At 40.4% G+C, this 27,744-nt stretch overlaps 1 protein-coding gene across 1 annotated transcript in view; it reads left to right on the plus strand.

The window, feature by feature from the left end:
- The window catches only part of LOC145642003 (uncharacterized), an 87,873-nt gene extending 60,433 nt beyond the window's left edge, over positions 1-27,440 (plus strand). Inside the window, exon 5 of the transcript XR_014115610.1 lies at positions 27,406-27,440. The gene's annotated coding sequence lies outside the window, so the exon portion shown is untranslated. The remainder of the gene's footprint in view (positions 1-27,405) is intronic.
- The last annotated feature ends 304 nt before the right edge of the window (positions 27,441-27,744 follow it).

The following is a 27,744-nucleotide window of genomic DNA, read 5'->3' on the forward strand; positions in this document are numbered from 1 at the left end:
CGGACGCTTTGTCATGGGAGCGTGTCGTTCGTCATCACAATGGTGATCGCTTTGTGGCGCCCTTGTCTCCACCGGAGTCGATGCTGGACTCGCGCTTGCTTAGGGAGTTGATAAACAGGGGAGAGCGCTACACTTTTCCTTGGCAGGAGCTTGTGCGCATGGAGGGTGATTATGCGCAAGACTTGCTTCCCTCTCTAGCTCACCACCCCGTCTTCCTGAGGTACGATTTCTTTTGAGGAGTTTGTCGCTAGTCTCTGTTTAAATAGTCGAATAACTTGATTATTCGATCGTATTTTCAGACGACTGTTCGCCGTGTGGGGAGGATTGAGATTCCGCCTCAATCTGTCCGCTACCTAGGGCCGATTGGTATTACTGAGGACCATATTGCTGACGCGCCAGAGGGTTTTAGACAAGCGTAGGAGTCTCTGCCTGATGTTTTTGAGCCGGTAAGCTTTTGATACATTATTCATCCTTTTTAATACCGCTTGTTACTGATTTTTATATGTTTTATTCTCATCCACCCTCCCGGAGATGATGGGATTCATGAAGCTGGTTGACGCTCTAAAGTACTGCATCATCAAGATTCGGCGTGGTGCGAGTTGTCGAAGCAGTTATGGCAATGTTCTTGAGGTATGTTCACTTTTTCTCATTTCTACCATTTGTTTTATTTTGCATTGTTGACGTCTTTTGATTTTGTATCCTTCAGGAGCAACGGAGGTCCCGCTCGCGCTCGAGGCATAGAGGCTCGGATGAGGGAGAGCCTAGTCGTGGTAGACGATCTCCTGAGGTTCATCGGCATTCTCAGTCTCAGCGGGATCCCCAGCTTTCTCAGCCATTTCAGGAGGCTCCGTGGCAGTAGCCTCAGTCCTCCCAGTCAATCCAGCATTTTCAGGTCCAGGGTCAGTGGCATCGACAGTCATTTTCTCAGTCTTCACAGCCTGAGCTTAGGCCTGTTATCACTCCTGTGGATTTTGGCTTAAATTCAGCTCCATCGTCTGGGGTTCCTCCACCGGTGTCGGGCTTGTTTTCAGTTCCAGTGTATGGGACGATGCCTCCACCGACGCTTCATGTTTCTTTGAGTCAGTCTACGCCGTTTTCCAGTTGGACGGGTCCTGCTTTGAGATTGACTGCTACTGGAATTACAGGGACTAGTAGGGATGCTACTCCTCGTACCCGGATTATGGCTGGACTCTTTGGCTCACCACTCCCATATTCACAGGCTGGAGATGACACCAATCCTCACTATTCTAGTTCTACAGATTTTTGACCGAGGGTCTTTATTTGTACATACCGTGATGACACTTGACGCTACCTATTTATTATGACTCATTTTGTACATTATTCACAGTTTATGTATTTATTAGTGTGTGTTAGTGTGTGCTTGAGACTCATTGTGTGTGATTGTGTAATTATTAATGATGCAACAAAAAAACGTAAGTGGAGTAAGTGGAGGGTACCGACCTTCCCCAATAGAAAAAAGAAATAAAAAGAAAAGCAAAATATGAATAAGTTTTACAACTACTCCAATATGTTTGGAAATGGGACGAGGTTTCTAGCTTCCCCAAAGAAAAATAAAATAATAATAGAAAAAGAGTAAAAAATAAAATAATAAATAATAAAGATGAATAAAATAAAATGATAAAAATAAAAAATAAAAATATTAATAAAAAAGTTGAGAATTTTATTAGGAATGAAACTCTCGAAAAACAGAATTAAAAAAATAAACGGTGAAGATAAAACACTAAAAAAAATCCGGATAGATATAGGAAAATGATAAAAAAAAAAAATGCGTGGGCGCCGCGACACGACACCGTACACCGTGTCACGGCAGAATCTGCCGTGTCGCGGCACTAATTCCCGTGACACGGTGGGATTTCCCGTGTCACGGTGCGCGTATTCTACAACGGTGTGGTTTACGCTTATAGAAAGATAGATTATGAGTAGTTCCTAGCGTTTTTGCTATAAAATAGGACCAGTATATTCGTGATATGCATAATTACGAAACACAAAATAATTAGAATTTCATATTTCAATAATAATGTCTCAGAATTTTGATAATACATTGCGCGACTGGTCTTATTCTTTGACCAATGCTGACAAAAGAGAATTTGAATTGTTTCATGTCAGTGGTTTACTAGCCCTGAGACATGTAGCGATTGAACATGATTTTCTTAGGGCAGCATTAGACTATTGGAGTCTAGAAACACATTGTTTTAAATTTGATTACGATGAAATCGCTCTGTCCCCTGCCGGAGGAATTCGGTGCCATCTTTGGATTTCCTGCTAGAAATCTTATTGCCATGCCTGCCCTACGTGAGTATTATTACCAAGACTTTGAACGCCATCTGAATCTAACAGATTTTAATAAAATTGTGTGTGGTAATGAAGTAGACTTAGAAAAACTTGCAAATTTATATTTCAATCGCTTGTCTCTGAGTCTTATCATGTATACCGTAGAAGGGCTTATATTTTTTTGCATGTTTAGCATGCTCTTATTTGCAAACGGTAGGGTAGGACATGCTTGTCTAGCATCTGTGCTTGAACATGTCGAATCTGGGAGATCTCCTATGCCCACGTGCCTTGGAGAAACTTCACACGGCCTTGACGAAGCAAAAGCTGACCGGAAAGCCGTCAAGAAGGGCTCTCTGGTACTGCTGCAGGTAAAAACGCGTTCTGAATAGCCCCCGTGACACAAAACAGGCACCGTGTTACGGTGGTCTTCTGCCGTGACACGGTGAATTCAGCCGTGTCATGGTGGAATCTGCAATTTTTTTTTTCGACTGATTTTTTTGTTTTGTAGATTTGGTTGATGGAGCGTTTAGAACTTTTTGAAGCCCCCGACGATGTTGAAAAATATAGTCCCAACGATCTAGTCCGCAGGAAGAAGAATTATTCTGTAAACATGTCGTATGAAGATTGGAAGAATTTCTTTGCAAAAAGAGAATTTTCCATTCGTTGGGTGGTGCCTTGGTGGAGGCTTACTAGGATGGTTAGTACGAATGATACTCCGTATTGTCGTGTTCCTAGTATCTCAAGACTGACTTTTTACTGTCCTTCTCGACTAATGCGACATTATGGACTTGAACAAGTAGTTCCACGCTATAACGATAGTCCTCGTGAAGTATCGTTGCATGAAAGTAACGTTCACATGTACGAGGCTTATTGGATTGAAAGACCTATGTGGACCGTTTTTGCAAGTAACCAAGCTCCTCCTCCCTTATCTGGTGCATACAAGGCATGGTTGAATCCTAGAAGTAGAAGGGAACGAGTCGGATCACGCAAATCTGATGTGAAGAATCGTCTTGAAAATAAGAAAGCGCCTCCCAAAGATCGTCTAGGTCCAAGAACACAATGGATTGAGTTTAAGACTCCTATAATGCCTAAAAGGAAGAACTATGTGAAAGGGAAGGGTAAAGAGAAGATGGTTTATAGAGAGAAGCAATCAAAGAAATTTAAGAAAGGTGAAAGGGGTGAAAGTTCAACTAGGGGTGTGACAGTTCGGGCTACGAAAGACACATTAATGGTGAAGGCTGACCTAGTTGAAAAAGAGAAGGAGGTTCCTAAAGTGAAGAAGGATTAGATCAGTATTGCTTTGCTTTTATGATTTATAATTTTTAAAATAAGGCGCATGACGCCAATAATTGTAGTCACATTTATTTCAATAATAATAGCATATTTATTTTCGCCTTAAATAAAAATTACAATGATTTTTTTTTTTAATTTTTTATTTTTTATATCCGAGTCAAGAAGCCAGACGCAATGGAAGAATGAGAATAAAAAAAATAAAACGTCGAACAAATAACTGAATTCGCAAAGACTGCGTCACTAAAAAAATCGGAAAGTCTGAAATTCCACCGTGCCACGGTGGAAAATGCCGTGACACGTTGGAAATTCCCGTGGCGCAGCAAAATTTTTATTTTTTATTTTTTTTAATTTCTTTTTTGCTGCAGGTCCACCACGCCACGGTGAAAATGTGCCGTGACACGGTAGAGTTTCCCGCGGCGCGGCAAACCCTTTTATTTTTTATTTTTTGCTGCAATTCCACAGCGCCACGGTGGACTGTGTCGTGACACGGTGGATAGTCCCGTGTTGCGGCAACTGTAGACACCTAAAAATGTCTCCCCAAAACCAAACCCGATGATGAACAACCTTTCACCGCCATTATTGGTCGATTTGAGTATTTAATCTTTGGAGTGCTTAAATCCATATTCAAATCCATATTTTCAGTTCATAAACAAACCCAATTCCTAGCCCATTTCCCCAAACCATAACTTATTTTCCTCTTTTCGTGTCTTTAAACCCAAAATAATTAATTTCGTGTCCTTTAAAATCATTCATTCTGTGTCCTTTTTATAAAAACGTTTAATCCAGTTTATTTTGGTCCATAATCTGGGTCCAATGATTAAATACATGGGAGGGGATTTAAAAGAACTTTCCAACGATATATTATAAGCCCAAATCCGAGTTATAACAAATAAGTTATGACCAAAATATTAAACTGAACCCAAACCGAACCTAAGCCCACCTTACCTACGACTCAATGATCATGTGGAGGGTCCAAATGATTTAATAAAATTCCGTAACCAATTAGGATTAATCAGAAGCTTCTGTAAGTTTCTAAAAGATCTTAATTATCCTTTTTGAAAAGATAAGATTAAAGAGTTTGAAATTGAATAAATTTTTTTTTATTGAAAATCCTAATTTTATCCGAATTGAAAGACATTCAAAGATAGACAGATAATATTTTGGTGCCTCACATTTTTTATTCAAATTTTATATGGTTGGATAGCCCTTGAAATTATCTTTCCAATGATATATTATAATATCAATTCCAAGCTATAACGGAAAAGATATGAATGAAATGTCAAACTCTACCCAAAACTGACACCGTCTCACTATTTTGGTCATATCTTTTATTTTATAAAATATTTTAATCTGATTCTAATTGTATTAGAAATTATACTTCAAGATATTTCCAACGATATCTATTCATCTTATTCCGATTTCTGGATCAAAAGATATGATAAAAACAAAAAATGCAAAAATTGCTGTCTATCGAGTTTTATTCCGATTTAATTCGGATCTTATCTTGTTTTTTCGACCTCTATTTTATCTCTATAAATAGAGGTCATATCATCCCTTTTCCAATCATCAACAATCTTGATCACAAAATAATTATCTTCTCCCACTTTAGCCTAAACACTAGCCTCCCCATTCTTTTACTATTCCTTCCTTTAAGCACTCCAAGGAGTCCATACAATACCTGAAGTTCTATACTTTAACCAAGGCGTGAAAGGTATAATTGACTGAGGGTTTGGACCAAATCAAATCTAATATTTATTTAATTTAATTTCTATTTAATTTATATTTTTATTGAAGTTACTAACAGTTTATTCATCATGTAGCAATTCAAGGAAACGCGGAATGTGAGTAATTAATCACTTAATTACTCTTATTTTTATTCTTATTGCTAGTATCATGATTAGGGTTATGTAGGGAATATTTTCAAGCCTTTAAAATCCCACTAGCTTGAACCCCACTGTGATCATACACTAAAGTACGGTGGCGTCCAAAAGGGAAGAAGATAGAACAAAAGAGTCGCCAACAAGTTTTTTAGGAACTTGTAAACCGTTCACGAGGTGAAGGTTACACCCCTTAACGATCCAAGAGATCGTCAACTCCATAAGGTCATGAACCAAATAAGGGTTCAGGGATGAAGGTACAAATCCAACCTAAAAGAGATTGAACCTGCCCTAATAATAGGCCTCTACTTTATTCTGATCGTATTCATGTGCGCTTTCTGATTAACATGTAATCAATAGGATTAACTCTAAACCTGTTTAATTTTTGTTGGTTGAATTTAATGCACAAATAAATCTATTATTGGCGATCACTTGAATTATAATCAAATTAACCCTAACAAGATTATTAAATATCTTATTAAGCGTGATTACAAGTACCAATTCCCTTTAAACATGAATAAAGGCGTGATCAAGCAATAACAATAAATAAGCATCAAGCAACATAATAAATAATCAATATCATCATATTAATAATAATCATCATAAATTATAACAATAATAATCATCATAAATTATAACAATTATAATCATAATCATGTTCATGTTAATATTAAAGCATAATAAAAATAGCAAGATCCTAGGCATGATACTAACAAGATTAATAACAAACCCTAGCATGTCACTAAGCAATAAAAATCAAATCTTTAACCCTAACATGATACTAACAATCATAAATATTAGGAAGAACATAGGAAGCATCGCAGGAATCATAATAAGCATAATTATTATTACAAATACCCTAGACATGATACTAGGAATATCATAATAACAATGTAAACATGATATCTACATCATAAAATCAATAAATCAATAAAGCACTTACTTTGATGCCTCGTACCTCTTTCTAATAACAAAATACACACATTAGTAACATCAAGGAAAATAATAATCAAAACAAATAAATTAAATAATTGAAATAGAGATTTGGGACCAAACCCTCAGAAATTAAACCTTTCACGTCTAGGGCGAAGACAACTTCGAATATGGCTAGGTGTTTCTAGATCTTGTGAATGCGGAATTTTGTATGAGAAGCAAAGTAAGAAAGAATTGAATGAATGCTAATTAAAACAGATTGTAGAACTTGTGAATGATGAGAATTGGTGAATGAAAACAATTGGTGAATGAATGAAGATGATGAATGAAGATGATCGGTCCTTGAAAATGGAGTTTTTTAATACGATATTTATAGAGAAAATCAGCCAAAAAGATAAATTAGACAAAACAGAGTCTGACGCTCAGAAAACAGAGCTGGCGCCAACCCTAGCTAGCTGGCGCCAGGCACCAACACTAGCGCCAGGCGCCAATGGCTAGCGCCAGGCGCCAAGGCCTGGGGTCAGACGCCAAGCTTAAATTTAACACGTTTTCGAAAATCCGATAAGTTTACCGTACTGGAGGATAAAATAATATAATTTTCTTTGAAAATGCTATTTGATTTTGATTAAAACTCTGAAAAGTCAATAAAAAGTCAATTTATCAATGCTAATTGAATTAGGAATGAAAAGAAACTTCTAGAAGAATCTAGAATACTAAAACCATTCCTAATTGCATTAGGAATGATAAATCATATTAGGCCCTCCCCTAGATCATTGGGCCGTACATAAAGCTCAAACCGGGCCCAGTTTAGTAAATTGGCCATAACTTCCTCAATATTCATCGGAATTGGGCTTATAATATATCGTTGGAAAGGTCTTTGCAAGCCCCATCCAAATACACTACTATTGGACCCATATCATGGACCTACCAAACTGGATTGGCTGTTTTTCTTAAAATAAGTTTTCAAAAACAGAAAGAAGAGAAAAGAAATAAAAACTTTCCGCAACACTAAACTTTCAACACTTTCGCTTCATTCGATTATGATTCGACGTGAAAGGTACTCATCATTGGGTTTGGTTTGGGGGAGACACAAATGGGTGTCTACAGAAGCCCCCACTTTGACTGAGTTTGGAGAAACTTAAGTTTCGAAAACAAAAGTTAAAGTATCGATAGGGACGGAGAATGATTCAGAACGTTCTGCGATCCTAAATCAATCTTGCAACGCCGATACCTGCAAACTAGCGTTATTTAAACAGATAAAAGATTTAAGAAACGCGTATCTTGCACCGTCGAGCACACGTCTCTGAAAGTAACCGATTTGCAGTTTTGATGACCTCTACAAGTTAGAGAATGCCATCCCGCTTGAAAACCGCTACGCCCGTAACTGCTTCCAAATTAGAAGATTGCTTCGCCTGAAATGATCCTCCTCCACATTGATAATATTCCACGTCCAAGGGAATACCATCGAAGATTATTTCTCTTGAAACAATCTCCATCCGCATTGATAATATTCCACATCCTAGGGAATATCATCGAAGATAACTTCGCCCGAAATTACCTCTAGTTGTTCGTGACAACTCTCCGCAAGCTAGGTAATGCCGTCGAAGATATCTTCTCTTGCAGTCACCTTCATTTGATGCGACAATTTTCCAAAGGAAATTACCGAAGATCGACGCCTGTCGATCTTTAAAAGTTCGCCTGAACTTTGCTCCCGCTATATCTGTACGTCGACGCTTCCGTTGCTTTGAACTTGTACGTCGGTGCTCTTTTTCTCTTGAACCTATATGTCGGTGCCTTTTTGCGCTTTTGAACCTATATGTTGGTGCTTTTTTTTTTTTTTAATGAGCCAATGCTTAGGCGCTTTAAGCTAAGTGAGACGATCTCTTATCAGGTCAATCACTTTATGTTATCAAGCCGATTACTAAATCATGTCAAATTGCTTAGAGGGGCTAACTGGCGTACCAAGGAACCTAAAAACATGTTGCAGAAGGCTAGCACAACCTCATCAGGTGGCTGGGTGCTTTGGCGTCGCTGAAAAACCATCAGCGCCACCTTATTAGCATCAGCGCCAGGCGCTGATATTGGCGCCAGGTGCCAAGCCAAATTTATGACGCCAATGCATAGGGCCTGGCGCCAGCACGGGGATTTCCTTAAATACCCCCTTCCTCTTCATTTCGCTGTTTTGTTCATCGCGAAACTGCTCGAAAGAAGTCGGAAACTTCAATTGCTCATTTCTTGCTCGTTTCTCAACCGAATTTACTCAAATTTGTTGCAAATCAAAGCTCTTTTCATCTATTTTCCTGATCTATGTAAGTTTTCTTCAAACTCACATTAGTTTTTATGAATTCTTGGCATGTTTATTCACGAATTTCATGAAAATTCGAAACTTATAATGCTCAATTTGCTCTGTTTGTCAAGCTTTATGCCATGAAATTTCTTGTTTATGTTTGTATATTGCCTTGGGAGTAATTTGAGACTTGTTTGACTCAATTTGGTGAAGAAATGAGCAATTTACCATTGTTGGACCTCTTAAGGTCGTGAAGAACAATGTGACTCGTTCTTGATGTTTTTGCTAGCAATTCTTGTCCAATTTGTCACAATAATCACTATAGTGTTGCAAGAAATTGTTTGATTGCTTGAAAAATGTTGTCATGCTTAATTTGAATTTGTGCTCTGTTTTAGTACTACGTACTCTGTTTTTGCGAACATAGTATCATGCGGCTAGGCGAACCTTAGATACTGTAGAATCTTAATTCATGATAATTTTGCACAATGTAGCATGGCTAGACAACGAGGCTCGGGTTCACGGTCCCGAAACACTAGACGGGAGCATGAGCCCGTAGAGGATGACATCACGCCTTCCACTTCGCTTGGTCGACTTCCGGAGTGGGATGAGCGGACCTTGTTCTTCGCCCCTGTCCACCACATTTCTGAGAGGGTGAGACAAGGCATCGCGCCTGGGAGGACACGGCATCACGGCTCTAGCTGTGATGGTTTAGGCGATTTGTACAGGATGTACATCGCCAGGGATCTTGAGACGAGACTCCTATGGGAGTCTTGCGGGCTAGCTACTCTGTTCAAGACCTCCGAGGCTATGGTCGCTTACAGCGGGGGTCATCATGTAGTGCGCGCTTTGGTGGAGTTCTTCTGGGACACCACCAACACCTTCCATTTCCTCTAGGGCGAGATGATGGTCACCCCTACGGACTTCAGTCTCATCACAAGACTGGAGTTCACTTCTGTGCCACTGCCGTTTGACAGTGGAATCGACGTCTTTTCTTCAGAGGTCGAGGAGCTGTTGGGGCCAATCGCTATTCGGGCCCGAGCTGAGGTCGAGACAACTCAGTTTAATGCTAGAGGAATTCGCCGCTCGACGCTGGCAGCGGCTCTTGATGACGATGCGACCACCCGAGAGCAGCGGGTGCGTATCTTTGTGTTGATGTTGTCAGGGACATTCTTCCCTAACAAAGGTAGTAGAGCGTTGCTTTACTATCTTCCTGTTGTCCGTGATCTTCACCGGATCGGGACTTATGACTGGGCCAGCTTGGCCTATGCTGACTTTGTTCGTGCGCTGAGGGACTCGTGTCGCCACCGGTCCTTTGGGACGAACGTTGCTTTGTCTGCCTTTTGGAAGGTCGTAGAGGTAAACATTTATTCCCTATAAAGTTTAGCTATGCATATTAGTTAGCATTTGCTCACACTTTTAGCTCTTTGTAGATCTGGTTCTACGAGTACTTTCCTTCTGTTGCGCCGGCGAGACATGTCCACTACACATGTCTGGAACCGGATCATCTCGGTACGACTTTTATTGTTTATCTTGCTCTTCCACGGTGCTTTAGATGTATTCTTGCCTGATTGATGCTCTTTATAGGGACCTGAGGTGATATACCGGCCATGGGGCGGTTGGACGGTCCTTGGATTAGCCGCACAGTACTCTACTGAGCGTCGCTATTTTCTAGGGACTTATGGAGCGGTCGCGTACTTAGGAGAGAGGGTCGCTAGACAGCATTCTTCTGATGTCTTCGTCGTTCCCGTTGCTCCACCACGTCATATGTTCGACGAGGCGCGGTTGTCGAGCTTGTCTGAGGGAGCTGGTACTCCCTGGCAGTCCCATGTGATCCTCGCGCGGTGTTATGCTGAGGAGCTATTACCTTTGTTAGCTCCAGCCCCCGTACCGGCTGAGGATGTGAGGGTAAGATTTTCTTAGCTTTACTTTCCACTAAGTAGCCCCCAAGTAATGCTTTACTGATTTTTTCTGTTTTATCAGGACGGTGCTGCTGAGTTCGTGCCACCCCGTATGTCCATCCACTACCAGGGGATGTACAGGCCGATCGAGGAGATGATTTCTCCGGCTCCCGAGGGCGAGCGCTTCGTAGAGCGGTTGATTCCTCGCCACAGACTAGAGTAAACCTAGTTTTTCCAGAATTTTTGTGTTCATGTATATCATGTATATTTACTAACTTATTTTTCTTACAGTTTTCACGCGAGGTGGTTTCGGCGATGGCACGGTGTATAGACGCCTTCCGGAGCCAGCTCGTCCGGATGAGGAATGCGGCCACTTGGCGTCGGGATGACGTCATCCGAGAGGTAGCCTTTCTTTACTCATTATTTTTGCATTACTGCTTCAATTTTACTTTGTTTCTGATTTAACTCTTTTTACAGGGCCAGCCTATCGCTTCTCACACCCGTACGAGACCTGAGGGGCGGAGGGATCCAGCGAGGTCCAGCTCGAGACGTCGTCGCACTTCGTCAGGGGGTAGAAGCGGTCGCTCTGAGGCTGCTCGAGCTGACGTTGCTGAGGGCTCGGGATCTTCTTCTGAGGGTGCTCATGCTGCACTGGTAGGAGAGGCTACCTCGGCTTTCAGAGGTGGTGGGATGTACGAGGTTGGCTCGTCATCGCAGCAGCCTCTGCGGCCTCAGCCTCAGGTTGATCCTGGCTGGAGTGGTCCTATATTGAGTCTTCCTTCTCCTAAGGAGACTAGAGCTGGAGCTGGTGGAGAGGTGACTCCTCGTACGACGCAATTTTATGACATGATGGGCCTACGTCCTCCGGCGCCGTAGTTTGTTGCTGTGTATATTTTATTTTGACTTTTTTATAGAACTTTGCCTTAGACTCATTATTTATAGACACATTTTGTATATTTATGCTATTATGATTTTATTTACTGTTGTGTGTATGTTTGTGTGTGCAAGAAAAGTGTGACAACAATTTTGCGCAAAAATTCTGTCATTTTTATTATTGATGGAGGGTATCCGACTCTCTCCCCCAAAAAGAAAAAATAAAAAAGGAAAAAAATGAAGAGAATGTGTCGGGTGTTTGGAATTTAAAATAAAGTCCAAAGAGAATAAATATAAATTAAAAAAATAATAGCTATATTTAATTAATTAGGAAAAAGGATAGAAAAGGATTAAACAGAGCCATAAAGTCATTAACCGACTCGAGTTTAATATTAAAAACGCAAGTTGAGCACGCGCGGCTGATCTGGCAACTTGGCGCCAGCTGGTGCCACACTATGGCGCGTGGCGCCAGGCGCTACACTTAGCGTGTGGCGCCAAGCGTTGGCAGTTGGCGCCAATCACGGGATTGTGACGCCAATTGACGCTGATGCCGTATTTCAGTCTGATTGAAATTCCTCGCAATTTGTGTATAAAATCCCCCTGCCCAGTCGATTCTTCTCATAATTCCAGCGAATAAATAATTCTCTTCTTTAGAAAAACAATAATCATGTCTTTAGTCACCAAGACCTTCACTCAATACACTCATGAATGGTGTCGATCTCTTAATGCGAGGGAGAGAAAAGAATTAGATTTATTTCACCTGGGGGGAATTTATGGCATCAAAGGGGTAGATCTTGACCTAGACTTCATACATACCGCTTTAGAATTTTGGAATGTTGATACTCATTGTTTCAGAATAGGGTATGATGAGATTAGCCCTTTGCCGGAGGAATTTGGTGCTATCTTAGGCTTCCCTGTGATAGATCTTATAGCAATCCCTAGAGTAGATGCATATTATTATAAGGATTTTGAGCGTTTCTTTAATTTGAAGGAAAGAGATTTATCAAAAATAGTGGATGGCAACATAGTTAATTTGAAAGAATTTGCATGCCATTATTTTGATAAACCTCTTTCTGAATCTTTTCATATATATAGAAGAAGGGCGTTCCTATTTTGCATGCTTAACCAATTTTTTCTTAGTAGTGGTAAAAATAATGAGGGCCAATCAATTATAACCACTATACTAGAACAAATTGAATCAGGGATAAATCCAATGCCATTAATAGTTGGAGAGACTATAATTAGTCTAGATGAATTGAAAAGGGACCCTAAAGCGCCTCTTCGCGACTCTCCAATTTTATTACAGGTAGAAAAATAATATTTTTAATTACAGAAATCAAAATATATATTTTTGTATTGTAATAATAATATATTTGCATTGCAATTTTTTTACAGATGTGGCTAATGGAGAGGCTAGGATTAATTAGCCCTCCGGACGACAGTGAAAAGTATACTCCTAACTGCTTCGTGAGAAGGAAGAAGCGCATCCCTAAAATTGGGCACCATGGGTGGAGAAAAGTCTTTGAATTACGTGATTTTGCTATCAAGTGGGTCATCCCATGGTGGAAAATAGAAAGGATGGTTGGTGTTAACAAGCAACCTTTCTGCCGTCTTCCAAGCTTGTCTCGTGTAACTTATTATTATCCCTGCAGGGTGAAAAGACAATACGACTTGCTTCAGAATATTCCTTCCGGGGATCTTCGTCCTCCCTTTGAGTACCCTGTATCTCAAGAAGTAGATAGATTCGATGCTTACTGGAGTGCTAGACCTTTATGGGAAGTGATTACCCAAAAGGTTCCTCCTTCTTTGCCCAATGATGTAAAGAAGTGGTTGCTGAAGAAATCTTCGATTGATCAGGGTAGAACCGATGTGAAGAATCGTCTAGGTGACAGGGTGACTCCTGCCAAGGAACGCTTAGGTGCAAGAATTGAATTCAAAACACCTGCAATGCGTAGGAAGAAAAGTACTACCAAAGACAAAGGTAAAAGAAAAGCTAAAACCACAGACAAAAAAGCTTGGGTGGAAAAGAAGCATGGAGTGTTAGCTGATGGGGAGACCATCTACTCCAAAATCGAATGTAAGTCCTCTAAAGGATGTCTACTAGCTAAAGTTATGGATGAAGAGGAGGAAGCAGACAAGAATTGGAAAAGAGCTAGAAAGGAAAAGAAAGATTAAGAGCATTGCTTAATTTAGATTTATTAGACTTAGATTGTTATTTTTATTTAAAGTTAATTTATTTCAGCTTTAATTTAAGCTCCATCAATAATGTAATTTTATTTTATCAATGAAATTTCAGCTTTCAATTAAATTATTCACTTTAAATTTATTTTATTAAAGCAATGAAAATCGAAAAAAATTAATTTTCCAGAAATTCTTTGAGTACGGAAGTCGAAAATTTTCCGAAAAAACACCTAAATTCGCCCAGATTTTATTTCCGAATTGGCGCCAGTTATTAGCATTTGGCGCCTGCCATTGAAGTCTGGCGCCAGGCGCCAATTCCATCGGCTGGCGCTGATGACTTCTGGCTGGCGCCAGGTTCTGTTCTGCGACACCAATAATTCGCCGATTTTCTGTTGAAATTTTAATTAATTCTGGAATGCGGAGATGTCGAAAAATAAAGTGGCCGCACCCGTAAAGGGTTGCCTATGTATCCTTTCTTAAGGAATCAGGCCGAACGTAGCTCTCTTGAGTATCCTACTCAAGTAATTATGGGTAGTATTTCTTAAGTTGGTCAAGATTTGTCATGTTTGAGAATTCATTGCCATCCATGTCAGTTAGTTTTGCTGCACCTCCTAACAGGATTGTTTTGACAATGTAGGGTCCAGACCAATTAGGTCTAAATTTACCCTTTGGATCTAAAACATTTTTCCTTAGCGCTTTTAATACCAAGTCTCCTACTTTGATATTTCTTGTCTTGACCTTCTTATTAAAATGCCTAGCCATACGAGTTTGGTAACATAGAGTGTGATGTAGAGCTTCTAGTCGTTTCTCATCGAGTAGAATCAATTCTTTGTACCTTGCCCTAGTCCATTCAACTTCATCGAGTTTACTCTCTAGCGCAATGCGTAGAGATGGTATTTCTAATTCGACAGGTTGTACGACATCCATTCCATATACCAAGGAAAATGGCGTATTTCCTGTTGATGTACGGATTGACGTGCGATAACCCCACAATGCAAAGTGAAGCTTGTCAGGCCAATCCTTATAATTTTCCGTCATTTTCTCGATGATAGTCTTTAAATTTTTATTAGCTGCTTCAACTGCTCCGTTTGCTTGAGGTCTATAAGGGGAAGAATGATGATGTTGAACGCTATATTTTTGTAGCAATTCTTCACATTCGGCTTGAAAGTGAGTTCCATTGTCACTTATCATTTCATGTGGGACTCCATATCGACAAATAATATTTCTTTCGATAAAGAGTGCTACATGTTTTGCAGTGAGTTTAGCGTACGATTGCGCTTCGACCCACTTTGTAAAGTAATCAATTGCTACTAGAATAAATTCGTGGCCTCCTGTTCCTGGAGGAGTGATTTTGCCAATGATGTAAATTCCCCATGTAAAGAATGGCCATGGCGATGTGTAGGTGTAGAGCAAAGATGGAGGGACATGTTGTAAATTGGAATAAACTTGGCACTTAGGGCATCTTTTTACGTATTGATGGAAATCCCTATTCATTGTAGTCCAATAATATCCTTCTCGCATTATTTTCTAGACTAACATTTTGCTGTTTACATGAGTGCCACAGATTCCTTCGTGAACTATTCTCATTACTCTTTGTGCATCCATCTTTCCTACACATAAGAGAGCTCGACCTTTAGGTACCCTTTTATGTAGCTCGTTTTCTATGAGTACATATTGAGAAGCCAAAAGTCTTAATGCTCGCTTTGCTCTTTTGTCAACATGAGGAGGGTATTCTCCATTGGTGACATAATTGAGTATGTCCGTGTACCATGGTTCTTCTTCTTCTTCTTCTTCTTCTTCTTCTTCGCCTTGGACTAAGTCGTCGTCTTCTATAGCCTAGTATATGCTGGTTTGTGCCTTTTTTCGATAGTTAGAGGCATTTGCTCGATTTCCGTGGGAATCCTAACCATTGAGGCTAATCTTGCCCATCAGCAAATTGGTTTTCTTCTCTAGTTAGATATGTGTATTCTACCTTCTCTAACTGATCGGTAAGAGTTTCCAGATAGGTTTGGTAAGGAGCTAGGCTTTCGCTCCTTACTTTCCACCTTTTAGATATCTGATTGATGATCAAAGAGGAGTCTCCGAATATCCTTAATTTCTTTACTCCCAATGCCAAAGCTGTTTCAAGGCCTACTACGCACGCTTCATATTCAGCAGCATTGTTGGTAACGTCGAAATCAAGCTTTATGGAGATTGGAACGTGTTCTTCTTTAGGTGATACTAGTAGTACTCCAACGCCACATCCCTTTTGGTTTGAGGCTCCGTCGAAATACAAGGTCCAAGTATCATCTTCAGTGACCATTAGGTCTTCATCTGGAAATTCATTGTCTTGTATTGGCGTCGAGTCTTCTATTGGAAAATCTGCTAGAAAGTCTGACACCACGGATCCTTTGATAGCTTTTTGTGGCATAAACCTTACATCGAACTGAGCTAGATTGACTATCCATCTTGATATGCGTCCATTGAGTGTAAATTTCTCGAACAGATACTTGAGTGGATCTATCGGGAGACTACGAAAACGGTATGCACCAACATGTAATGTCTTAACTTAGTTGTGGCCCACACCAAGGCGAGGCACAATTTCTTGAGCGGTGTATATATAGCGTGTTTTTTATTCGAGCATCTTTTTACTTAGGTAATAGTTTGCGTTCTCTTTGCCTTCTATTTCTTGTGCTAGCATGGCTCCCATTGTTTCTTTGGTAACCGTCAAATACAACCTAAGAGGTATTCCGGGAAGTGCTAGTGCTAATATGGGAGGATTTGCGAGATAGGCTTTGATCTTTTCAAAGGCTTTTGAAACTCGTCATCCCATATTACTGGTACGTTCTTCTTGAGCTTCATGAAAATTAGTTCACATGTCGTCGTCAGTTTTGATATGAACCTACTTATGTATTGCAACCGGCCAATAAATCCTCGAATCTGTTTCTCAGTCTTGGGCGGTGGCATTGACATGATTGCTTTAATCTTGGTTGGATCTACCTCTATTCCTCTAGATCTTATGACGTATCCCAAGAGCTTTCCTGAGGTGACTCCAAAAGCCCACTTTGATGGATTCAACCTCATATTATACTTTCTTAGCCTTTCGAAAAATTTCCTTAAGACTACTTGATGGCCTGGACGGTCTTTTTATTTTACAATCATTTCGTCGACATATACTTCGACTTCTTTGTGCATCATGTCATGGAGTAAGGCAGTTGCTGCACGTTGGTAAGTAGCACCTGCGTTTTTCAACCCGAATGGCATTACCGTGTAGCAGTAAGTGCCCAATGGTGTTATAAAGGTTGTTTTCTCCATGTCTTCTTCTGCCATGAGAATCTGGTTGTAACCTACGTATCCATCCATGAACGAGAGAAGCGCGTGATTTGCCGTGTTATCTACCAGAATATCGATGTGTGGCAAAGGGAAGTCGTCCTTTGGACTTGCCTTATTATGATCTCGATAGTCGACACACATCCTTACCCTTCCATCTTTCTTTGGAACTGGGACGACGTTGGCGACCCATTCGGGGTATTTGGATACCTTGATGAAACCTGCAGTTATTTGTTTTTGAACTTCTTCTTTTATTTTAAGTGCTACGTCGGGTTTCATTCGACGTAACTTTTATTTTACAGGTTTCATTCCTGGAATTAGTGGTATAGTGTGTTGAGCCATTTCTCTATTAATGCCTGGCATATCTTCATATGACCAAGCAAATACATCGATAAATTCTTTAAGTAAGTTAATTAAATCGGTTCTTTCTTGTTTATTCAATGTTAATCCGATTTTAACTTCTCTTTTATGAGTTGAATCATTCGAGATGTCAACTGTTTCAGTTTCTTCAATTACCGGTGTTTTCTTTTCGAGTGTTTCCATTGCTTTAGTAATTTCTTTGTCTTTTTCATCGTTAGCTAAGCAATGCTCGTTATCTTGGGTTAGGGAGGAACACAAGAAGTAAGGAGAATGAGAAATATTATTATACTCTGAGATCATTACATCAAAGAGTGATATGTCCTCAGGGACTGGATCACTAACTATCCTAGGAGAAGAAATAGGAGGGGGAGGTGTTACTACTAAAGACTTAGAAGAATCTAAAGGGAAAGACTCAGACTCAGACTCTGACTCTGACTCAGACGAATCTTCAAACATCGGTCCCTGTCCTATCGTGATTGATATCTTCCTTCCCCTTGGAGTAGTTACTTTGATAGTCTTGCGCCACCCTTGTAGTGATCCTTCAGCTGGAGTAATTAGCTTCGAGGGGTCGAAGTTTTCACTTTGTAGGACCGTTTGAATGAGCGAGGAGTTATCTTCTTCATAAGTTGGCTCATTCTTTTCTCTCCCAAACAGTAATCCCATGACGTTATAGTCAAAGCATGGGGGTGCTTTCTCCTTATGGACGGGAGTTGGGATTTCATCAGTGAAGTAGCAATCCAAGAAGATTTCGAATCCCGGTTCTCTTATGCCGTTTACAACAAATGGCTCAGGAAATTCATGGCATGGATAGTCCTCTCCTTCTTTTATGAACTAATCATTAAGCGTAAGAGGGTTTTGATCCATTGGAATTGCTTTCTTTTGAATGTGAGCGTCCCTACGTGCTTTCAGCTTTTCCTGGGCTCGCTTGAGATCTTTCTGAGTCGGTTCAAAACCAAGTCCGAAAGTATCTAACTTAGGGAGGCCAGGTGACTCCAGCGGTTCTGCCATTCCTTTCTTCTTTCCTAAAGTCATCCATGGAAAGTGTCCTTGTTTCTTCAGCATGGCGTTGACGGTCATGTTGGAATGGGGGTCGTGGCAAAGAGATGTCCTTTCATCCTCCTAGATTAAGGAGACTTCTTCGTTAAAGCCCCATAAGTCTTCATCATCCTCGTCGTGCTCTACGCTAATGATTGGATTCTCTATGGATTTAATTCTCATCGGCGAAGCATCGATGGTGATTAGAATTCCTCCAACTATAGCTTTCACTTGTTGGTGGAGAGATGAAGGGACGGCCTTTAGATCATGAAGCCAAGGGCGTCCCAACAATAAGTTAAATGAAGCTTTGATGTCCACTACTTGGAAAGTAGTAGCATGTTCTATTGCTCCTGCCGTTACATTTAGGGTAATCTTGCCAAGAGCATGACGACGAGTATTATCGTAGGCTCTTATTCCTTGTGTGGACGGAGTTAAGTCTTCAACCCTTATGTCGAGCATCCTCGCAGTTCTAAGTGGACATACATTGATAGTCGATCCATGGTCTACAAGATTCATAGGAACATTCATCCTTTTGCAGACTACCGTGAGGTTTAATGCCTTGTAATGTTTGTCACCTTCTGGGGGTAAATCTTTGTCAGAAAAGGTGATTAAATTAATCGGACTAGGAAGGTCACTTGTGAGGAAGTTGGCTAGTCCCTCAGGAGTAGTGTCAGAATCTATCCCGATTTTATCCAAGGCATTTATTACAGCCAACCTATGCTCTCGAGATGTTGCCAGAAGTTTCCACACGTTCATCTCGACTTTTGTCTTCTTAAACAGTTTAACAATGTCGTTGTCTTCGATGATAGGTATGGGAACTTGATGTACGGTTGGCATAGGTTGTGTTGAAACGGGAGGTTACATTCTCCCAGATCTTGTGAGGACATCTATTGATGAATCTTCTTCAGCCCAAATGTCATCTGTGGTGTATGACCCAGAAGGTGAAGGTCCTACTATGTCCTTTAGATAGACATCTTCTTCATCACTTTCCCAAACTCCATTAATGGTTGTATCCTCTTCTTGTTGAACTTGGACTAGTTTCTTTTCATCAATCGTTTTCTGTACCAAATCCTTGAATTTGAAACAGTTTTCTATAGTGTGACCCCCTGATTGATGATACTGGCAGTAATATCCATGTCCTTTTTGATGACTCGAATGGTCTCGGTTCGAGAGGTTTGACCTCGCCACTCTCGGAGAGCATTTCGAACATTTGCGCATATGGGATCCCAATTGGAGTGTGAATTCTATTGCTCTTCTTGGGTTTTTCAGTGACTTGTAAGGGAAAGTGCTTTGCCTCAAAAGTCGTTCTCACTGGTGTGAATTCTCTTTTAGGTTCTTCTTTTGGAAGTGGAAGCTCATCATATTTCTTATGGAGTTCGTTCATAACTTTGAGAGCTTCACATAGTAGTTGCGATGCCTCCTTCATAGATAGTGTGAGCAATTGTATATCTTCCTTATTCGCCGGTTCTGGAAGATTATCCTTGACATCGAAAAAGATCTCCTCTTCTTTTTCTATGGCACCGATTTCTTTGACAGGTTTAATGAGAGAGGAGGGGTCAACCTCGTTTTCCTCATCGGAGATAGCCAGGGTATGAGCTAGAGGTGCATTGTCGATGCTTAGCTTCTTACTGGCAGGGGGCAACGCCAGTTTGTTATTGTCGATTAGGTCTTGGATAGCTTCCTTAAGCTTCCAACAACTTTTAGTGGAATGGCCCCTACCTTGGTGATACTTACAGTGTGCATTGGGGTTCCAGTTAACCGACCTCTTCTCCACTGGTGGGTCCCCAAATGGTCCAATGGGAGTTATAAGACCTTTTGCATTTAATCGATCAAATGCGGTGTCATAACTCATGCCAATAGGAGTGAAGTTCCTCCTAAATGGTTTCTTCTGTCCTTGGTTGTTCATGGCAAGAACTTCTCCTAAATTGAAGGTGCTAACATTATTTGAGTGGGCGGTTTTGGAAGAAGAAGGATTGTCGTTCTTCTTTCCTTTCCAACCACTGTTGGAGTTATTGTTGGCAGCTTTTGACTTAGCCAAGTCATCTTCAATATTGATCCCAATGTCATAAACGGCTTTGAAGGTACGGAGATTATTTTGATATTTGAGATGCTTGGAATATTTTTCTTGGAGATTCTTGATAAACAGTCTCACAAACTCTTTTTCACTTGGCACCTCAATCATCTTAGCTGAGGTCTCTCTCCACTTGTTAAAGAAAGAGGTGAAGCCTTCATTCTCTTTTTGTTTGAGGATTTCAAGTTCTCTATGGTCAGTCTCGACTTGAATGTTGCACTTGTACCTGTCTACGAAAGCGTTTGCTATAGACTCCCAGGTAGAGGTCTTTTCTTTCTCGAGAGAAAAGAACCATTGTTGGCAAACGGTCTCGAGAGATAGTGAGAAAAGAGAAGGGAAGACCTTCTTATCGATACCCTTGATACTCATTATTGTTTCAAATGCTCTTAAATGGAAGTAAGGGTTGTCAATTGCTCTGAATTTTGGGATGTCGTTGGCGTTGAACTTCTGCGGAAGAAGATCCTTCTCCACCGAGACCCCTTGTGATGTAAGCTCTTGAAACTTGTAGTCGTTAGACAACTTGCTTAGGCTCTCTTACATGAGGTCCATTTGTTGTTGCTTCACGGGATCGTCGATCCTAAGTGCAAGAAGCTTAAGTGTCTCAGTCACAGTAGCCAGTTGGTTCTTAAGATCGTTGACTTCTTCTTGAGTTGCCATGATAACTCTAGCTTTCCTCTTGCGAGCTATAGGTTTGTCGAAAAGTTGGACTTGTACGAAGAGGTTATATTTGATTAATCGTCCTTTTTTACTTGACCACGCGCTGTAAATTAAACCATTATGTGTTTTAATTACTTGACTCGAATCATCTTGACTTTATGGTTTATTTTAAGGGAAAAAAGAAAAAAGAAAAGGGTGCGTATTTTTGGCAAAAATAATGTACATATTTTTAGGGAACTAAGTATTATTATTTTTATTGGAGGATTAATATCCGACTTACCCCCCTAAAAAAAATGACGGAAAAACGCGCACACAAGACTCACTTAATCATGGTCAAAGTAGGTGTATTGGTGTGTGCGTTGAGTGTAAGTGACATGGTTGGACTCTTGTGTAAGACCATGGGACTTAGTGCCTAAACTCGATCATTGATTCAATTAAATATTATTGACAGCAAAATTAACCGAATGGGAAATTCTCAATGGTGAACTCCACTTTCTCCATTTTACAAGTGGTAAACAATCTTAAAATTAATTATCAACGGTAAACCTAAATTATTGATTACCATTGATAAGTGTTATTTCCTTAACTATAGTTAGTTTTTTATTTTTTTAATTATATTAAAATTAAAAAAAAAACAACCCTCCCACAACCCACTGCCCAGCCCCTCCCCCATCCCAGCCCCCTCTCGGCGGCTGGAAACCGGCGACTCTCCCCCTAGCGCCGGCGACCACCCACTCTCCCTCGAAAATAACCTCCCACCACCGCAAAACCCAAACCCGTTTCCCCGACACCACCCTCTCCTTGTCGGAATCGACCCCCCTCCCCTGACCCCTACCCCGATTCGACCCCTGTCCCTTACGCGTCCCCGAAAACCGACGAGTCCCCTTCCCCTTTCGCGCAGTGTGAAAACCTTAAACCCCACCAAAACCACCTTAAAACCCATACCCGATTTCTGGGTTTGGTTTCAAAACCCTAAACGAGTTTGGGTTTTGCGGTGTTTTTGGGTTGGGTTCAGGGTTTTTGGGCCGGCGAACAGAGGATGAGGGTCGCCGGGGAAGGGGGCCCGTTTTCGGGTTGGTTAGGGCGGTTAGCGGTTGGTTGTTAGGTGGCGCACCGGTGAAGGATGGTTGGGAAGCCGGTGCGCCAGCGTGGGTGGGGGTTGGGAAGGGAGAAGTGGGGGAATTAGGTGATTTTCTTTTTTTTTTTTTTTAAAAAAAAAAAACTAACTAACTATAGTTAAATGTTTAGTTAAATTAATCATTAATGTTACCATTGATTTAAAATAAAAAATTTAAGTTTACCATTGATATTTAATTTTAAGAATGTTCACCACTTGGAAAATTAAATAATTAGAGTTCACCATTGAGAATTTCCCTAACCGAATTAAACAGAAAACTGATTAATTAGACCCTAGGTGATGACTTGACCAATAATCCAAACTGTCGGCCAAGCTTGGCGCCAGACAACATAACTGTCGTCAGGCGCTACACTCCATAGTGTGGCGCTACAGCTCAGACCTTGGCGCCAATATTGGAGCTTCGGTCTGGGACTGTTTTCGGTGTTATTAGTTAACTGGGGTATGCCTAAAGTCGTACTAGGTCAATTCTAATTAAAATATTAGACTTTATTGACTCAAATTAATAAATTAATAAATTAATTAGGCAAAGTTCTTTAAGTCATTAATTGATTTAGTCTCAACACAAGTCAACAACCGGTTAAGAGAAACATAGAATATATATGCACAACAAATAATGCACAATTAGTCAAGTAGGCACAATATGATGCAATGAGTTCGCAACCTAACCATGGCTCTAGTTCTCTAAAGTTCGGGATATGGTTTAGTCAAAAAGGGTCCATGGTTAATTATCCGGATGCACCGCGCGGAAGCCTAACCGTGAAGGGTTGGCGCGAGTGGATAGGACACCGCGAGTTTTAGAAAAAACTCGCTTCCATGGTTCGGTGAATTCAACATCTCAGATGTACCCTTTGTTGCACGGAGCGTTCAATCGGGTAGATGGAGCATGAATTCCCAGAGGGTTATGTCCATATGTAGAACACATATGGGTTTCAGAAAAGTGAGAAAATTCAATCAGGAAGTAGGATCGAGCAAACAATACGAAAAACTGGTCGAAATTAGAACGCATATTTCTGGCTCGGTATTGGGGGAAATTGGCGCCAGCAATCAGAGACTAGCACCAGTTTTTAACTGTAGCGCCTGGCGCCAATACTGGCGTCTGGCGCTACGGCTAAAAGTCTGGCGCCAAACTCTGGCCCCTGACGCTACTTCCCACATGCCTCAGCAGCTTTCTGTGCTCGATAAAATTTTCCAGTTTCGCGCGGTGTTATTTCAGTCCTAGTTGTGAAAGATATTTCTCAAATTTCCTACGTGTAAAATCCTATGTTTTTAACTCATTACGGATGGTCTTTCCAATGAGATCTTTTTTATGCATATGACAATAATGTTAATCAAAATTACGCACATGAAATACTTAGAACTTTTCGAGTCTCATCCACTCATTCTAAATCATTGCCGAAACAAATTCAAGAATTAAAATAGAAATCCTCCCCAGTGGAGTCGCCAAAAACTGTAGGGAATATTTTCAATCCTTTAAAATCCCACTAGCTTGAACCCCACTGTGATCATACACTAAAGTACGGTGGCGTCCAAAAGGGAAGAAGATAGATCAAAAGAGTCGCCAACAAGTTTTTTAGGAACTTGTAGACCGCTCACGAGGTGAAGGTTACACCCCTTAACGATCCAAGAGATCGTCAACTCCATAAGGTCATGAACCAAATAAGGGTTCGGGGATGAAGGTACAAATCCAACCTAAAAGAGATTGAACCTGCCCTAATAATATGCCTCTACTTTATTCTAATCGTATTCATGTGCGCTTTCTGATTAACATGCAATCAATAGGATTAACCTAAAAGGAATGGTGTCCTTCGAACAAGTGTATTATTCCGTTAGTGGGTTCAGAATTATTAGAAAGCTAATATATTCAGTGAGGTCAAGTGATCGGAATGCCTGGGTGGAGGCCGCTTCCGATTAGTAATATTAATGAATAATTAATATTACAGCTTAATCTTGACTGAACCCTTCGGGTCACACCCAAGCATTTAACAAACCGAACCGACGAATTGATTCGGAAGGAATTATTGAGTCGACCGAGTAATATTTATTTAGACAACGGAAATTCGAGCTTAGAGCGTCGAAACCGAGCGTTGGAAGTCGAGTCAAAAAATAGTGAAAGACGAGATGAGAAATAGTAATAAATCAACAAAAGACCAAAATACCCCTAGCATCGGAATGCCCAAGCAAACCGAGTGCTAAGGGCGTATGGCCTAGCATGGTGGCTAGCATGCGCACCAAGCCGAGCCTAGGCTGGCTGGTGCGTGCTAACGCACCCATGCTAGCATCGCAAGGCTAGGCGCTGCCTAGTGTGTGCTAGCATGCTAGGCGCAGCCTTGTGCGCGCAATGGCTAGCAAGCCATGCCGCAACAAGATGCAGCAGCTAGCACGCTAGGCGCGCCAGCCCGCCACATCTAGCAGCAGCATGGCTAGGCCATTGCTTGCTGCCTAGCAGCGCTGGCCAAGGCACAAGGCCAGCAGCAGCCCGCACAAGCATGCTGGGCTTGCTGGCCAGCAGCTCCTGGCAGCCCGCATGCGAGTGCTGGGCCTGCTGGGCGTGGCTGCCACAAACAGCAGCACATGGCAGCCCACCTTGGCTGCCTTGGTGCCCAAGGGTGGGTGCCATGTGGCTAGTGGTCCTTGAGTGTGTGTGGAGTGAGGTGGGCGGTTATGGGAGAGGGAGTGGGGAGCAAGTTTGGTCCCCCCCTTCTTTAAGTGGTTCTCACCTAACCACTCACATGAGCTTGCCACTTGTTGATTTATTACTAGCTTGATTATTAATTTTATTTTAGCTTTAAAATAAAATGGAAAAATCATACTATCCCACATTGATTGGAGAGTAAATGATACTCCCATCATTTCCTTTAAATACCCAAGTATGGGCATTGGGAATGATGCTTGAGTAAGAGTTGGAAAAGGCATCACAATTAGTGAAAACCTTTGAACTCAATATAATTACTCGGGTTTTATTGGTCGGGTCTTGCTAACCCCAAGACATTTGACCTAGTCGGTTTTGTTGGTGCGGGTGGACTTCGTTGGTGGTCTCCGTGTGAGCGGGACTTGAAGCTTTCAAGTAAGAGCCCATTTTGGAGCGAAGCACGCGTCAAAGGTAATTAGCATATCTTAATCTTGTGATTAATATAATTATGTTAATGGTTTTATTTATTGCGAGTGCGGTCTTGTTTTGGGGTTTGTTTCCGCGGTGAGTCGGACTCACCAAACCCCAACATAACCCTAAACCTGTTTAATCTTTGTTGGTTGAATTTAATGCACAAATGAATCTTTTATTGGCGATCACTTGAGTTATAATCAAATTAACCCTAACAAGATTATTAAATATCTTATTAAGCGTGATTAAAAGTACCAATTCCCTTTAAACATGCATAAAGGCGTGATCAAGCAATAACAATAAATAAGCATCAAGCAACATAATAAATAATCAATATCATCATATTAATAATAATCATCATAAATTATAACAATAATAATCATCATAAATTATAACAATTATAATCATAAACATGTTCATGTCAATATTAAAGCATAATAAAAATAGCGAGATCCTAGGCATGATACTAACAAGATTAATAACAAACCCTAGCATGTCACTAAGCAATAAAAATCAAATCTTTAACCCTAACATGATACTAACAATCATAAATATTAGAAAGAACATAGGAAGCATCGCAGGAATCATAATAAGCATATTTATTATTACAAATACCCTAGACATGATACTAGGAATATCATAATAACAATGTAAACATGATATCTACATCATAAAATCAATAAATCAATAAAGCACTTACTTTGATGCCTCGTACCTCTTTCTAATAACAAAATACACACGTTAGTAACTTCAAGGAAAATAATAATCAAAACAAATAAATTAAATAATTGAAATAGAGATTTGGGACCAAACCCTCAGAAATTAAACCTTTCACGTCTAGGGCGAAGGCAACTTCGAATATGGCTAGGTGTTTCTAGATCTTGTGAATGCGGAATTTTGTATGAGAAGCAAAGTAAGAAAGAATTGAATGAATGCTAATTAAAACAGATTGTAGAACTTGTGAATGATGAGAATTGGTGAATGAAAACAATTGGTGAATGAATGAAGATGATCGGTCCCTGAAAACGGAGTTTTTTAATATGATATTTATAGAGAAAATCAGCCAAAAAGATAAATTAGACAAAATAGAGTCTAACGCTTTGAAAACAGAGCTGGCGCCAACCCTGGCTAGCTGGCGCCAGGCACCAACACTAGCGCCAGGCGCCAATGGCTAGCGCTAGGCGCCAGGCCTGGTTCCAGGCGCCAAGGCCTGGGGTCAGACTCCAAGCTTAAGTTTAACGCGTTTTTGAAAATCCGATAAGTTTACCGTACTGGAGGATAAAATAATATAATTTCTTCGAAAATGCTATTTGATTTTGATTAAAACTCTGAAAAGTCAATAAAAAGTCAATTTATCAATGCTAATTGAATTAGGAATGAAAAGAACCTTCTAGAAGAATCTTTGAAGACTAAAACCATTCCTAATTTCATTAGGAATGATAAATCATATTAGGCCCTCCCCTAGATCATTGGGCCGAACATTAAGCTCAAACAGGGCCCAGTTTAGTAAATTAGCCATAACTTCCTCAATATTCATCGGAATTGGGCTTATAAAATATCGTTGGAAAGGTCTTTGCAAGCCCCATCCAACTACACTACTATTGGACCCATATCATGGACCAACCAAACTGGATTGGCTGTTTTTCTTAAAATAAGTTTTCAAAAACATAAAGAAGAGAAAAGAAATAAAAACTTTCCGCAACACTAAACTTTCCACACTTTCGCTTCATTCGATTATGATTCGACGTGAAAGGTACTCATCACTGGGTTTGGTTTTGTGGAGACACAAATGGGTGTCTACAGGTTATTATTATTATTTGATTTGACTAACAATTTATTGTTAAATTGCTTCCAATATTAATGTTTATTCTATTATATTTTTTATGATCATCATATTGCATGTTTAAAGGGAATATGTAATTGAAAATCACGCCTAATAAGATAATTTGGACAGCCGGTTTAGGATCCTTTTTAATCTTGTTGTTTAATCAAGTGATCACAATATTTTAGAATTATATGTTGCATTAATATTAAACCAATTTAGCTTAATAATAGTTTGGAGCAAATTGAATATTTTGTTTGTATGCCTTTGAGATCGCAGGAATCACTTTTCACTATAAGAATCGAGTAGAGGCCAATACGGGCGAATGCGACTCCATGACTCACTTCGTACCATCATCCCCGATCCTCCTTTCGTGGTTCCGAACCATATGGAGCTAGTAATCTCATGGATTATGAATGGGGTGTAACCTTCACAGATCAATCGTTGTTGCCTTCGTTGTCCCTTTATCGTGGTTGCCTTTTTATGATCCATAAACGGTTTACAAGTTCCTTAAAAACTTGTTGGCGGCTCCCTATTTTCCATGTCCCTAATCGTATTATGTCAATTCCCACTTCCTATGAGTGCCAAGCATATTCACCACATGCTTTTAACGTAGGC

The sequence above is a fragment of the Chenopodium album genome, chromosome 1, assembly GCF_948465745.1.
Source record: "Chenopodium album chromosome 1, dcCheAlbu1.1, whole genome shotgun sequence".
Classification (NCBI taxonomy): Eukaryota; Viridiplantae; Streptophyta; class Magnoliopsida; order Caryophyllales; family Amaranthaceae; genus Chenopodium; species Chenopodium album.